The sequence below is a fragment of the Cinclus cinclus genome, chromosome 5, assembly GCF_963662255.1.
Source record: "Cinclus cinclus chromosome 5, bCinCin1.1, whole genome shotgun sequence".
NCBI classification, from domain to species: Eukaryota; Metazoa; Chordata; class Aves; order Passeriformes; family Cinclidae; genus Cinclus; species Cinclus cinclus.
The window spans coordinates 67,127,716-67,144,525 of record NC_085050.1 but is presented as its reverse complement, the minus strand read 5'-3'; positions in this window follow the sequence as shown (position 1 = coordinate 67,144,525).

Here is a 16,810-nt window from a genome sequence, read left to right as displayed (position 1 = left end):
TGGATTAACTTGCTGCAGGAAATGTTATCTGGTACTTTTGGAAATACTTCAAATTGTTTAGTTTGGAACATTATATCTCAGAAGAAGCTTTGCAATATTTAGTCAAAGTTTCTTGAGTCATTAGCTGGAAAGCATGGGTGATACACCCTGGATTGTAATATCAGTAAAATTTGATTAACATTAGAAAGACCTAATTGCATGAACTTACATTTAGTAATTACAATATTAATGCAAAAGAAAAAGTAAAGTTGGATCACATTCACAAATCACTTTTGTGTAAACTACTTTGCCGTTCTGGCATCATGTATGTTTAATTAATGTGTCAGTATCATTTAGTCCCTTACAAAAATACAGATGCCTTTAACTAATGACCATCAAAAAGTAATTTAAATGGACTCCATTTCTTTATATCACTGTGCTCCTTTATACTTCACTTACTTTATTTCTCCTTTCCCTGTGATTACTTGTAGGTGCTTAAGCAATTTGAGCATAAAGAAATCAACAGAAATAAGCCAATACATATTTAATTTTGACCTATAGCCTCCTTCATGGAATTTAAATCTCTTATGCTTTCAAATTAATGGTAATTTATCTGAATGAAGAATCATGTTAAATATGCCAGCAATGCAGTTCTGTCTAATCAAAGGAAAGTAGTAATTTTGCAAAACTAAGGGTCCTGATTGTACACCTTTATTTTATGGGAGTGAAGATGTTTGTCCTCAGACTCTTACACAGTCCTTTGCTTACTTAATGTGAATCTGACTGAATATACATTGAAAACAGTTGGGTGACCAGTGCCTATCCATCCCCTTTTAACTCCTCTTTTCTGTTTTTCTTTTAGACAATAATTTGCTCTGAAACAGATCCAAGGATAAGTTTGATGGATGAGAGGCTTTGATGATAAATCAAGCTTCAGAGACACATTCATTAAAACAGAATGGCAAGTCTACCATAATAAAAATCAAGTGCCTCAAGTGTCAAGAATGGAAACATCTACAGATGTTCATTCCTAGAATATCTAGCCACCTTTGGAGCACCCCAGATAGTCTCACCAATCCTTTTTCATAGGGTTGCAGCTCAAGATGAAATCTAAGGGCTACAATATTTCATTTTTTTATCATCTCTTAGTTTATAATGCCTTTGCCTGAAGTCAGGTTTGAAGTCTCTGAGACAAAGGCTCTCTTGGTTTTTTTTTTGTGGTTTTTTTTTTTTTTTTTTCCTTTCCAGCAGTATCTGTGACTAGGGTTCCCGATGGTTAAATATTCCCAACAAGGCATTGAAATGCTGTTCTTCTAGAATTTCAAGTAGTTTTGTGCTTGATCTCATTTATTTTAATATTTCTCTTACAGACTAATAGCATATTCTTCTCAACCAATCAGCCAGTCAAGACTAACCACTCAGAGGTAATTTATTCTTTCATATAGGAAACTCATTGGAAGTTACATTTTTATTCAGCAGGTGAGCAATCTTCTGATGGCTGCAAAATTCATTCTGTAACATGAGGCACGTAGAAAGTTTTGCAAAAGTAGAGAAGAAAGTGCTATGATGCTTTCATAACAATTGAGGCTTTTATCTCAATCTGAAACTTTATCCTAACTAAGGAAATAGCGCTTTCACTAAAAGACTGTAAATGCAAAATAATCATAATGTTTTATTACTCTGTGTACTTTGTTAAACAGATTTTAACTTTGCATTTATTTTCTAGTGCAACATAATAGATTATTATGATGTCTTTTATTTTCCTCTGATTCTTCTAAGCACTTAATGTGGTTTAAGATAATTATTTAATTCAGAAAAAGTTCTACAGAGTAGTGTGTAGCAGCAATACAAATTATTTAATTTGATATGATATGGAATGCTCTTCTGCTCTAATTAAAATACTGTAACTGTACTAAAAATCTAAACTGTCATTCAGTTATCTTGAATTAATAACAATAATAATATATTGATTCTCCCCTCCAGCTAGTGATGATTTAATTTTCTATATATCATTGATCAATAAAAGTGGAGTCAATGTTATTACTTATATATATATATTTGAGAAAGATAAAGGCTACTTAATTTTGGCTTGCTTCCATGTATGTGACCATGAGATTTTGAGCTCGAAAAATCTGGTGGGGTTTTTTTTTTTTTTTTTTTTTCTGAAAACCCGACAGGTAGAAGACATGTCTTTTAATAAGATTGAGGAATAAAGGTGAAATCAAGTACTTTAATGAGTTTCTCATCAACCCTTCCATAAACTCCTTCTATGGAAACAAAAGCAGATTCAGAGAGGGTGGGTTAATAAAGTGATTATGTGCTGGGTGAAATGAAAATTAAATGACACAAAAGAAAAATGAATTATTAAGAAGAAAGTAAAAGATCTTGGATGAAAGCTTTAAGGTGGTACCTGTTTTCCAGGAGGATAATCCAATGAATTTTTCCATTCTGACCAGTAGAGTCCCAGTAAGTTGTATGAAATCTGTCTGGTTGGAGTTATTTTTCTTTATCTTTCTTTCCTTCTTTCCTTCTTTCCTTCTTTCCTTCTTTCCTTCTTTCCTTCTTTCCTTCTTTCCTTCTTTCCTTCTTTCCTTCTTTCCTTCTTTCCTTCTTTCCTTCTTTCCTTCTTTCCTTCTTTCCTTCTTTCCTTCTTTCCTTCTTTCCTTCTTTCCTTCTTTCCTTCTTTCCTTCTTTCCTTCTTTCCTTCTTTCCTTCTTTCCTTCTTTCCTTCTTTCCTTCTTTCCTTCTTTCCTTCTTTCCTTCTTTCCTTCTTTCCTTCTTTCCTTCTTTCCTTCTTTCCTTCTTTCCTTCTTTCCTTCTTTCCTTCTTTCCTTCTTTCCTTCTTTCCTTCTTTCCTTCTTTCCTTCTTTCCTTCTTTCCTTCTTTCCTTCTTTCCTTCTTTCCTTCTTTCCTTCTTTCCTTCTTTCCTTCTTTCCTTCTTTCCTTCTTTCCTTCTTTCCTTCTTTCCTTCTTTCCTTCTTTCCTTCTTTCCTTCTTTCCTTCTTTCCTTCTTTCCTTCTTTCCTTCCTTCCTTCCTTCCTTCCTTCCTTCTTTCCTTCCTTCCTTCCTTCTTTCCTTCCTTCCTTCCTTCCTTCCTTCCTTCCTTCCTTCCTTCCTTCCTTCCTTCCTTCCTTCCTTCCTTCCTTCCTTCCTTCCTTCCTTCCTTCTCTCTTCCCTTCCTTGACCTTTCCAGCATAATATAAAGGTCATCTGATGTCTTGAACTAATGGGTGTACTGGGCTATATATTTGTGTAAGCATATGAAACTCCTTGATATTTCTTAGCTCTTTATCAAGCAAATGTTGTATATTTATATTCATGACATTATGCATTGCTGTTGCCCGGAGTTAGAAAATTGATTCATATGGAAATAGCTGAGAGAAGTTTGAGATCTAAATGCTCTGACAGCATCCATATTCTCCTCAGCATTGCCAGGAATTTGTCTGGCATATTTGTAAATCATCATAAGGCATGCTGGTTCAGAGACTCCAAGCTGGCTTCCTGCAGCTCGGCTGTGCAGAGGTCAGTAGTTCTGACACAGATTGCTACTCAGAGCTCTCTCTACAAAACACCTTCTGCAGTTACCCCCGTGCCACGCAGGCACACCTTTGACATTTCTGCCAGTGGCAGCCCCCTGGGGCAGGGGGCATTAGTTTGGGTTTTTTCAGGCCAAGCAGTGTGCCAGGCAGCAGAAGAACAGCAGGGTCGGTGGGGCAAGGCAGACCCTCGGGCTGAGAGCTCTGTGGAGCAGCACTGGGCTGTGCAGACTGTGGCACGAGGGACTTGAGCCTGGCTGGCACCTCAGGATGGTCAGCAGAAATGGGTACTAGAACCTCTAGGAAGCTTTCAGGAGTTGGTTGCTGCCGCTTTGGGTACGTGAGGCGGGCTTGTGCACGTAGTGATTTCCAGCAGGAGAGGTGGAGTGCGTTTCCAGCACTTTGCTAGCCTTCACTTTTCCCAAGGCATTGCAAAGAACTATTCAAATTATCGCTTTGTTACACGCATGGTGAATTCTTCCCCTGCAAACCGGGCAGTGTGACACAGCATTCCCTTGACAAACCTTGTGAGTCTGTGGTTTGGCTGAACTACGTTGATATGCATCTAATTTTCAATTCACAGCAGTTTACTGTCCTTGGGCTGAAGCTTGCAGGACAAATCAGACTCCAGAAAAATCCTAAGTGAGGGCAATTTAAGCAGTCACCTAAAAAATCTGAACAGCAGTGAATAAAACAGAAATTACACTGACTTTTCTGGAACTTGAAAATGGTTCTTTATATATGTTTTTGAGACTGTTTGTTTTGAGATAATTGTTGTTTCATGTAGACAAATAGCATAATTCTAATATGGCTCTCTAGAATGAAAGTGAATAATCAGAACAATGTTCCAAGAGCTTTTTTTTATTAACCTCTGCTCATATTTGACTTGCAATACCATTTACTCTGTAGGTTTTGTGTTTCATAAAAATGTTGTGCAGCTGAGTATGGCACATGAAAAGATAATGGTACGTATGCAATACTTCAGCAGCAGAAAAGAAAAACAACATATTTCCTTTGTAATCCTAATGGAGCACTTTTTTTAACTAAGCATCAGGGAGCATGTGTTCACAATGTGTATTACAGAAGTTACATTACTTATTAATTATTTTGTAACTGAGTTTCTTTCAACATCAAACATAAAAGTGAAGGGCTTTTTGTTTTTGTATTAATTAGTATTTTTTGTGATAAAGCATTTTTGCTCCAATGGCTGATAAAATAATCAGCATTAGGGTATGTGTATGAATATTCCCTTAGGGTTCACTTCAAAGACTAAAAACGAGGCATATTTTTATATGCATGAGGAATTGCTCCAGAAATGTATGACATGTTGTTTGATAAACACTTCTGAGGTAAACCTTGTAGTGTGCAATATACAAACAAGGTATATGTCCTTTAAAATTTTTTAATTAGCAAAAAAATATTTTTTGTCAATACATAACAATGAAAGGTTATTGCAGTCCAGACGTTTTAGAGCTTCTGCTGATTGGTATATTTTTTTTTATTTTCAGAATGCAAACGTGATTTTTTATTTTTTTTCATCTAAACTCACAGATTTGAGGATTGTAGGGCATGTTTATACTCCTGCTTACACAGGGGAGTTTCACTGTTCCTTGAGATCAGAAAGGAGACAAATCTGGCATCCTGCGCCAAAGTTCCCTACAACATGCAATAGCAGGAATATTTGTTTGGTAGAATTTATTTTTTAAAATGAGTATTCATGCTTAAAAATTGTGCCTCTGTGCTTATGATTTTGGCAATCAGCCTGAATTTTGCATACATATGAACAGGCCGTTAAAACCTGAAGAAATGTGACTTGGGATATTTAGAGATAGATGAAAATTTCTGATGGTTCATCACTTAGAACAGTATAGGTGTTAATAGATGTTACTGGTGCAGTAATATATACACGTTGTAGTTACACTGAAAGAAAAATCACATGAGAGTTATGTTATTCAGGGAAAGGGCTACCTGTGGGCAAATCTTTACCTTTATAGCATTTGCAGAATTCTTTGTCTGGTCACTAGGGAATTTGTAGGGAAAAGAAAAATAAATTTGAGAATATCTACTGCATGTGAAGCTTTACACTCTGCCCCTTAAAAGTCTATTTTATTATGTAGCTAATGGAGAGCCTATGAAGTGGAAAGCAGTGTCAAAGGTCAGTAAGAACAGCTGCCTGCTTGCAAGGTATTTTCATCTGCAAAACAGTGGTAAGAAGTCACTGAGTTTGAGATGCAATATTTTTGTAAGAGGAGAAGACAGGGGTCACAAAATGAGGTTATTCCTGATCACACCAGTGGAACATACCACTGCTTCTCAGTCGTGACTTCCAATTGTGTATCTGCAGTTTGCTTTTGCAAATTCCTCCTTGCTTCACTGCAACAGAGGAATTTTTTGATTTTTGGTCAAACTGTGGCCTCTTGGCCACTTGTGTAATTTAATTTTGTTGGATTTCTATCTAGGGTGTATGTTGACAGTTCTCAGTTTGAGCATGGCCAAAGGGAAGAAACCAATTCCTGAGTATATGGCCAAGGCTTGGGTTCTATATGTCTTCTGTGTTCTTCCTTTACAATCTTCATCAAACAAGTGATCTCATTTGTATGAGACTCCAATTTCAAGTGCTCATCAGAATGAAAATCCAGATGGGAATTTGTGTTTCTGTACTACCTAGAGAGATGGTACATTAGTTAAAGCACACCTTGCAGTCTCAGTTGTCACACTCCAGTCTTTCTCATGAGGTTCCTTTTATTTCTGTAGATCTTGGTAGACTCTGATACATTCTTTTTCCAATTAAACTTGATGTCTTCTCTTTTGAAGATGTGACCAAAGTAACTTGCTTAGTGTATGCTGATTGACATTTTGCATGAAATTTTGCAGATTGTACTCTTGTTTCATTAGGATTTTGTCATTCTGTTTTCTACTCTTGCTGTGTACTGTAATGTCTCTGAGGATGACTGATTCCTGTTGTTCTTGTTAGTATTGCATGTACTGATTTCTGACAGAGTTTTTGTTCTAAAGAGTATCTGGACTTGAAGAGATGGTTTGTTTGTGTTTTTGTTTTGTTTTTTTTCAAATAATGCTAAAGCAGTTACTTTGGTGTTTTGTAGGGATTTATAACAAATTGCAAGTATGTGACATGAAGTGGTGACAGAAAGGCTATGGATGACAGAATTTGGGACTGATAGGTTGTCATGTTCTTTGAACCTAGGGTTCAGTGAATATGTGAGGTGCCTGAGTATTTTCTTTTACAATCTAATGGCTGAGTTAATCCATCCTGATAATCTTTTTAACACTACTGAACCGTGCTGTACTGGAGTTCTTTATCTGCCTGAGACCTTTTTGTTAATCTTTCGAGCGAGTTCCTCAGTGCATACAATCATATGGTATTTGCACTTATTATATAATATCTCAGAAGACATTTGAATGTATAAGTATTCTAGTCTCTCTCTCCCTAATTTTTTCAACCATGACATATCCTGTGATAAACTCTGCTGATATTATGACTTTTTATGAGTTTAACAAGCTTTTAATTTCTGAAGTTTTTACAAAAGTATTTTACTACTTAGAGAAAGATAAATATATATCTGACATTTTAAGCTTTATGCCAGCATTTTTCATTTAATTTCTCTCCTTCTATGAAGAGTGTAGGGAGGAATCTGTGAGTCTTCTTAAGCTTTTTTTTTTTTCCTCACAGCTCTTTTTCAGGATGTTACATGGCTGTACCTTATCAGTGCTTGCCTTGAGACAGCTGAATCCTTAGTAAGGGATCTGACAGAGTGCAGTTTGCCTCCTCTTCAGTTTATTGATAAAGCTGTTACACAGAATAGGTGCTAAGATGAATCCATGAGGAACCTGATTTCTGGACCTAGAACAAACCATTAATCACTACTCTTTGTTGACTTCACTGGGACTCTTGTGAATGACTTCATATTTATCAGGGAAAAAATTTCAAAGTCTGAACAAAAGAAATTTCCCTTACATTTGAAAAAAAAAAAAAAGTGACAAAATGAAGTCAAATCAAATGTAAAAATTTGATTGCAAGTTCAGCACAAATTTTCTTGATGCGTTGATTTCTCAGTCTCAAACGTAGATGGAAATGACACTATTAATTGTTGATGCAATTTAAGGAGACAGGAAGGGATTGTGTGATGTGCTTGGACTTTGTTTTTATAGTACACTGTGGTCTATCCCCAAGTGTCCTGGTTCTGGCAAGGATGGGGTTAATATTTTGCAGTAACTGAGAGAGGGCAAGGCTAGGACATGTTCTATACCACCTCACACAAATTTGTGAGGGTAGGGAAAGGGACTCTTCTCCAGGGGGAAGGGGCTCCTGGTCGAGAAAATGTGACAGAGGAAGCTGTTCAGTATTGTTGATTATTGGGGCAGGGGAGAAGGGTGGTTTTTTCCAAGCTAATTTCTTCTCTTAGGCCTTCTGTCATTAGTACTGTTGCTGTTACAAATAATTTTCTTATCACATTGCTGTTTCTCATTGCTGCAGATTGTTCTCAGCTCATGTTCTTTGGCTTTTGTGCCTCCAGTTGGAGAAGGAAGAGAAAGCAGCACGTGGTTTTTGTGGGAATATTAAACTGGAGCAGACCATTTCTAAATGACAACGGGAATTAAGGTCACTGGATGCTTACATAAAGAAATGTAAACAATAAAAATGCTAACAATGGTAAAACTCTTGGTGGTGTAGCAGAATAGAAGATCATCTGTCTGCAAATAGTGGTGGAGGAAATTATGCCAGTTTTTTTTTTTTTTAAGGATTATGTAACACTGCTCTTCCCATGGAAGAGTTCTGCCCAAAAAGAATTCTCAAGCACTTCACTGTATAATTTATTCTTCAGTTCAGGTGATGCCATTAATTTTACTTGCTGGTAATCATTTTTGTAGCAATTTATATTGCTATAGCAGACTTCTATAGATCACTTTTCTCTTTTTTTGATGCCAAAGCTTTGAAAGTGAGTGCCAATAATTTTGCATGCAAAGTTTTATATGAGCTTGCTCCTTCTCAGAGCTCTAGTTTTGTTTTGTTTTGGTTTGGTTTTTTGTTGGTGAAAATACTGAAGTTTTTTGTATATTCTCATTTATTTAATTGCTTTTCCTTAGCAATTTAAATTTCTTTCATGCTCCATGTTCTTTCTGCTCCCATTAATTTTGCTCTCTTTGACTCTCCTCTTTTATTGTAAATGTCTACTTTTTTTGGCTCGTTTCACACATAAAGAATGAAGCACCAACCTTTAAGAACAGCATCCTTTTCCTTTATTCCAGTTAGCTCCCTATCTACATGCCCAGCATCCACATTTCTCCCTTTTATATTTAAGCTGAACTCAATCTGTGCTTTGAAGTTCTTTTCCTCAGACTTTATCCTTGACTCTCTTTATTCACTGGTTCCATTTCCTGAGGTTAAGTCTGGTTTAAGTAATCTCTAGCTCCTTCCTAGTCAAGTTGGGTCCTCCATGACCTGTAAATCGTTTTCAGCACAACCAACACTTCTTTCTTTATTCCCAAGTTCTTTTTCTCTCTCATTCTCTATAACCAAACTTGACAGATCATTTGGAGAACAAGGATGTTCCCTTTCTGTGGCACTGAGTGCACTCTTGTTTGTGCATCTGTGTTTAGCCTCCTAGTTTCTAAACCTTTTTTTTCCCCTTGAGGTAATTTTGCTCATAGTTACAAATTAAGAGAATATCTATTTTCCTTTTCCTCAAATCTAAAACCCACTTATAAACTGGAAAACAGAGTTAGGTACAATGGTTTTCTCACAAGGTGTCAAGCACATGACATAAACATGAATATATAAAAGCAATTTCTTTTAACCATTTGTTATTATTAATAAGGTATTTAGAATTATGACTTTGTACCCTCTGCCATACTAATCTGCTGCAGTATTTCAGATAAGAAAAGCCATTATAAAACAATGCAGCTACAGTTCTGAGTAAATCCACAATTTTCACCTTCAGTTTTCAACCAAGACATCTTTTTAAATGTCCTACATGATTTTAACATCTGCACACTTAACATAAATGTCATAGCACAACATAGGGAATTAAGCAAATGATATCCAAACATCCTTAGTTTCTTTCTTTTTTTGTTTGTAGCTTTGCACGTATTTCCTCACAGTTGCATTACTATATACATTTATAAAATTAATGTTACAAAATAATCTCTTCAGCCAAAGGACTGTGGCTGTGGCTATGTAATGCATACACTTTGGCTAAAACGGAGGGGTTATTTTGCTTTGCATAGCTTTAACATTTACCAAAAGTGGGATACAAGATTTGCAAATATGTGTGCAAAACGATATGGTTCTGATGTTTTATGTGTTCTTCCTTTTTATGGCATTTAATGCTCGTGGTTCTCTGGTTCATCAACTCCTCCATTATCCATTTCTGAAGTTTTATTGTGTGGTACTTAATAAAAAGAGGGCAGCAGAAGTAATATACATTATTCCTTACTAATTTGGTACATTTGATTTTCTTCTAGTCACTGACAAGTGGAATATTTTGTTACCTTTGAGAGAGACAAGTTTCTATTGCTTACAGCTGGATGCTTGTTCAGAGCCTTCCCTAAGCCCAGAACATTTATTCTGCACCTATGTATGCAAAAGTGCCTTAAAATAGTTTCATCAACTGATCTGTTTGAATTCTGCAAATGTAATGCCAGAAATCTGCTTTCACTTATCAAGCCTGGTGTCATGGTTCAGAGAGTAATTCTGTTTTTTTTGGGGGATGGAGTGGTGTACAGCTGGAAAGGTACTTGGATTGGACATGGTATTAACTTCTGAATAGTTCCAATCTTTGTTTGAGAGTGCCGTATTTACCAGACATTTCGGTCTTCAAGCCTCAGTTTGGGAAAGAATATTACTTTTGTTCAGAGGGCATTCTCCAGTCTTGTTCAGAACCTGGAATCTTCTGTGGAAAGCTGTGGTTTCCTGGTAGGTGCATTGACACACACCTGTCCGCATAGGAAGGATTGCTGATTCAGCCTGATGTCATGTGCCATAGATCAGCAGTACCCACTGAATTCTGGCTGCAGAAGGAGCAGGATTAAACTATTTGAATGTTGAGTGCCTAGTCTCTTGGTTTTCAAGGTCATTGTTGCATATGATTGCCTTCAAATAAATTATAGTTTGCTTGCTCATTTTCTCTCTATGGATTTTTTTTTTTTTTGCCAGAGAAACGTCTTTTGAGAGAACTTTTATCAGCAAAGTGAGAAATTATCTGGTGAATATTAATAAGCATGTCTAGTGTCTGGTGCTTGAAAGTAAAGTTTAAGTGTTTGATCCTTAGCTGCACTGCAGTCATCTCGAGCCACTTAAGGAGATATCATGAGTAAAACCGAGGGAAAAAAAAAAAGGAAAAACAAGGAGGAGGCTGTTGGGATTCATTACTTGAAACAAGTGGCTTCACAGGCTGGAAGTGAAATATCTTTGTTCTCTGTTTCTGAATGATTGAAGACCCAATGTGTTGATTCTTTAGAGCACAATCTATCTTCCACAAGATAAGATGCAGCCCTGATATGAGGGCTTTAACTCCTGGCTTGTCCTGTCACTCAGCCAAGCAGCCTGTGTGACTGAGAGTTATCCTGATGGGAGGAGGGAGAGGCCTCCATTTCCACAATTAGGAACATCCTGTGCTCTGACCACATAGGAGGAAGGAGAAAAATGCAGCTTTTCTCTCAGTTTATGAATAGAATTGGAGTGAGAAGGGCTATGAGGCAAGTCTTTATCATGTACACCGCTGGGGTCAATGACTTCCATTCTCACAATGCCTACTCAGGGTACTGCACTGAGTCCTCAGCATGGTGCAGGGATGGGTGCATTTCACCTTGAAAGCTTTAAGGCTAGTGTCTGGCATCAGTGATTGCATTTGCAATTCAAGTTCATCTATTTTCTGCTCTTTAGCTTTTATTCAACTGAATTTAGTGCTTGTGAAATGTGTTCAATTGTTATTTCTGGAGACTGATCCTCCTCTTGTCCAACACTACTTCTTCTGGAGTCCTTAATGCTGTAGAAATATCTCTTAGAAGTGAGAATAATGTTTTATTTTCATGTAGCTGTAACAGTTTTAATGAACGTGGAAGAACTTAAGGGAAGTTTGAGCCTATCCAGTAGCAAATAAATGACAGTGCCTGTCACCCGGTAGAATCAATACTGGTTTTAAATGTTCTTCATTAAATTTGGGGTAATGCAGTTTGGTGGGGGAAATACATCTGGCTAAAGTTGACCTTGTGAGTTACTGGGAAGCAAAGTAGCATATCTCAAGATAGTGGGAAAGTGGGTACATCAGCAGGGATGTTTGGTTGGGTTTTCAAGGACACGTACTTCTAGCATGTAATGCAGTGACATCCAGATTGGAAAAAACAAAAGTGGAATTTTACATAAAATATCTGACTAATTGAAAGATGATTGCTATAGAAAAGTTAAATAATATGTTCCAAAGCATGAAGTGTTTTTGTAATATGGTAATGACAGAATATGATGCTGTCTAAGAAAGGGAATGCACTTGCAGAGCTGAAGCTGAGCAAAGCTGAGATTCATGGCTCCTGTTAGAAGTTGTGTAAAATAGGGACAAAAGTGTTGAATGCAAGTTATGCATTACTCCTGTGCAAGAAGTTTCCTAGGAGCTGCCACGTGCTGTGTTTTAAATCATTCCAGCTGCTGGAGGCTTAGAGGAATTGTTCAATGATATGGGGAGAATGTTCTCTGCAGGTTTCTGGGAGGCAGCATGGTATAATGGCAGATTCATTGGTCTAGAGAAAGTGAACACAAGCATGCATCTCTAAATTAGAAAATACAGCTGAAAGCTGCCTTGGGTGTCTGTTCCAAGTTTAAGAAATTAGGAAAAAGGCAAGCATTATGTTCATTTTCTGATCCTTAAGAAAGGAAAACCACAGGTACCAAATGAAACATTTGGTGGTGTTCATGGAGGTGTTTATGGACCAGTCCTTCAGACCCCCCTATAATTCATATAGGTGTCTATTTACATATATACTTCGAGGTTAACCAGCTATAAACTAAAAGTACATACCCTTTTCTGAGTTGTTTGTAAAGAATCAGAATCCTGCTGCATTTCAGGATGCATATAGAGTTTGGTTTTTCAACTGTGCTGGGAAGTAATCATGAAGTAAACATCAAGGTACTCAGCTGTCTCAAGATATAAGCCACTACTAGTCTTCTCCACCAGAGTTTCAGTGGTCATAAGGAAAGTGAGTTCTGAAAGCTGATAGGCCTCTGAAGTTTTTATCTTTCTAGGCTAACGTAGCTGTATGGAGATTACAATTTAAAATTTTTGAGCCATCTGTAAGTCGCACTTTTAGACTTAATGTATGGATTTGGATTTTAAAGCCTGTCTTAGCCAAATGAATGTGAACTTCACTAAAGCCTGGAAGCTAAAAGTGTGAAATATGAAATAGGCTCAGAATAGGAAGTCTGAATTTGCTATTTGATATTATTGAGTGTAGTGCTAGACTACCATTTTCAGAATCTCTTTCCAGCCCAGAACTTTAAAAGACTCTTGCAAAAGTCAAGATTTCAGAAAAAGATACAAGGATGAGTCTTGCAGGAAAAGAAGGGGTTTATATTAGTAAGAAAATCTAAGTTAATGAAATGAGGGTATAGAAACATTTTGACTACTCATTATAAGTATATTATAAGCATAACATTTGAGTACTCATTTTGGGGATGAGCTGTCCAGCAGCAAGTAATTCCTCATGGTACAGGAAAAAGTAATGCAAGATCCAGTTTGCAGTCGAAATTACTCAAATTAAGTTAAAAATACACATTTAATTCTAATTTTAAAGTACTGCAGCTATTGAAAGTATGTTTGAGGATGTGGTGAAGTGCCTAGATTTATTTTAATGTATGGATTCTGTATATTTAAGACTGGATGTGTTTCCAAAGATGAGTTGTAAATCAAAGAGTTGAAGTAATTACACACACACAGAGAGGCTCTTTGATTTTTCATGCAGGAAATAATTCTAAATTTTCTAAATCCAGCTAACTGCAACCTGTTGCAGGCAAGACTACTTGGCACTTTGCATTTGGGGAGCTATTAAAGAGGATGCTGGAAAATGCTAATTCCCTCCCTTCTAAAATCAGCATGCTAGGGGAGTGTGCAAGCAGCTCTCCTGTGGTGCATGATAGACAATAATTGTCCTCTCAAGGGAGCTCAATTCCCTGCATTTTTAACTCCCTACTGTGGCCTTTTACTTATGGAAGAGATGAGCCCTCAAACTGGTGAGGTGAGCAGGGAGGCATTGTAACTCAACTGTACAGAACAGGAAAGGGAAAAAAAAATCACTTAGTGATCTCTGGCTTTTGCATTGTCTATAGTACCAAGCCAGAGAGAAGAAAAATTGCTTTTCAACATCTGTCTTTGTGCACTAAAATTATTTCAGCTAAGCTACCCAAGAAGCAGAGAATGGAGACAGGTTCAACTATCTATAGCACAAATACAGCATAGAGACATCCACTTAAAAGCTGTTGATTGGAATAGTTTTGGCAGATTTGTACTTTATTAGTCATGTCTTTACTTTTAGATGAATATTTTTGCTAAGCATTCATACCATAAGACCAGCTTAATGTTTTAAAACTTTTGGTTTGCAGCAGAACAAAACAATTCTGTGAGATGTAAGGAATCCAGAAATGCTCACGAGCAGTAACTGCTGAGTTCAACCCACAGACAGAAAATATCTGGGTTGTGTTATGAGAGCAGTAGATGCATTCAATTGAAATCAGGACTGCTCTGTGAACAAATACCAGAGAGAATAAATTTGCATTGATTACAATTAGTGTCAGACTGATATCCTAGAAAATTTAATCTTGCTTACAATGCCAATTTAAGAAATGCTTAAGCACACACTTAAGTATAATTAAGCATATGCTTGGTCCTTCACTGATTTGGGGGCTTTTCACTGAAATGTGTGCACAGGGCCAGCAGCCTCCCTGGTAAACTGTGCAGCTCACATATCTGCCAGACTTAGGTTCTGATTTGTTTTAGTGTTTGAGGAGAAACTGTAATTCATTATGCAGTTACTTAGTCAAGAGTTGTATTTTCTGCTGGCTGTGACTGTGTGTATATATATATATTAAAAAAGGCAAAAACCAAACAACATAGGCACACCAGGAACTGCCTCAGAGAACAATAAAATACAATCTCTGGTTAGTTAAGGATATTGATACTAATTGTGTACTATAGAGGATGACGCTCCTAATTCAAATCAGGGAAAAGTACTGGATGGGCTTTCCCTTTGCAGATGTCGTGATGTATGTAGTGCTGTGTTGTCCAGCACTGGGATTTCTGTGAGAATGATCATAGCAGTGGGCAGATGGACTGTTCCTGTAGTGCTGGAATCTTGATTTGATGGATAGTGTCTCTTAACTCCTGATACAACACTATTTTAGTGCTTCATCAATCTCTCTATCCTCATTTCATATTTTAATGCACATGAAGGATTCCTAAATGAATCTATGTTTATTTTTAAGGCATTGTTCATAAAACCTGGGATAGTATGGATACATATATTACAAAGAAGAACCATCCTTTGTTTAGAAAACAATGCAACAAACGTGAGATCCTAATGGTCACTATGAGAGCTTTTTTCACTTGATTTCTCCCAGAAAAATGTTATTTTAAATATATTTAAAATACATTATTTCATTTATTTATATCGAGACTGGATTTTCAAGGTGATTTCCTTTTATTGTCAGTATATTACTGAGAAGTCTCTGAATGAATTAAAGATAGGAGACCATCTCAGTATGATTTGTTTTCTGTTGACACTAGATTTTTTGTCATTGTATGTCTTGGGGTTCCTTTAAAATTCTCTGATGTCATGTCATTCTCAAGAACATCTTTCCATCCTTTATAAATGACACCTCAGATGACCATGGCCTGTTGTGAATATGGAATTAAGGAATGCATTTACTTTCATTGATATCTTTGCTGTCAGCAGATTATTTTTGCCATCTCTCTGAATCCCACTGATCTGTCTGCTTCACAATGTTTTGAATGTACTTGGGGAAAAGTCTTACCTCAGCCTCTTGTACAGTTTTTGTCCATTTGCTGTATTTGAGTCATCTTTCCTCATTTCAGCATCTACCTGTTTTACATTATATCTAACACATAATGCCTTTCTATCCTTGATTACATTATGCGGGTCTGATTTCATCCAGGCTGGGATCATCTTTCCTTTCTCACCTATTCAGCCAAATGAAATGCAGAAAGACTGAACATATTATGCAGAAATACCCTATGAACAAACATTGCTTCTTTGCTTTCACAAACTCTTTCCTTCAAACTTGTTATTTCAAAGCTTTTATATGGATTTGTATGCTTTTATTGTTCATTTTTTTTTGTTTTTAATGTCTTGTTTGTTATGTTTTAGAAGCTTAAATTCTACAAAACTTCTAATGTTTAGTCTCTTTTGGACGCATATTGCTATTTGTATCTCCTATATTACCACAGAATAGGTCAGTTTGTTTTTTTTCCCACACCACTTTCTTAATAAGAAAAATACTTTCTATCTACTCCTAAGTCTAGGAAAAGTGTGGTTTCTAATACCACTTGTTGTGCATTGATTTACATCATGGCAATGAAAAAAAGGTAAGGATATACAAGAAATCTTTCCTTTCAGAAGCTGTTGTCACTGACAGGCTGTATGTGGTGTGCAAATGATCAGCTTGCTTAGTTTGATACCAGTGTTTCAGGAGAATTCCTTTAGTTGATATGATCCATGACTTCCGCCTGTTTTAATTTTGTATCACTGTAGCACCATTAATTTCTAAAGAGTAGTTGTTTGCATAGATTGATCTAAGAATGGTTAAAATATCCAGGCAAAACAGAATTTTACAGATAATTTTAAAAAAACACATTTGAGATTCAGATTATACTGAGAAACTTTTTCTTTTTATTTTTTTCTGGGTGAGGGATGTGAAAGGATCCCTCTATTAAGAACAGAGCTTTACTTAGCTCGAATATGTTTTTGTGACTTAAATGATTTGACTACAACTCAGATGAGCAGTATGACATTGTGTTGCTGGTCAGAACCTAAGTGAGGCTGGTTGAGTGCAGCTACACAGGTAACGTGTCACCAGCTTTGACTCTGAAGGCAGCAGTGTGGCACTCCAAAATGGCATTCACAATCACAGAATGGACTGGGTTGGCAGGGACCTTAAAGACTACCTAGTTCCAGCTCCCCTGTCATGGGCAGAGACGCCTCTCTCTAGAACAGGTTGCTCAAAACCCAAGCCAGCTTCACCTTGAGACTTTCAGAGATGGGGCAATAAATTTCTT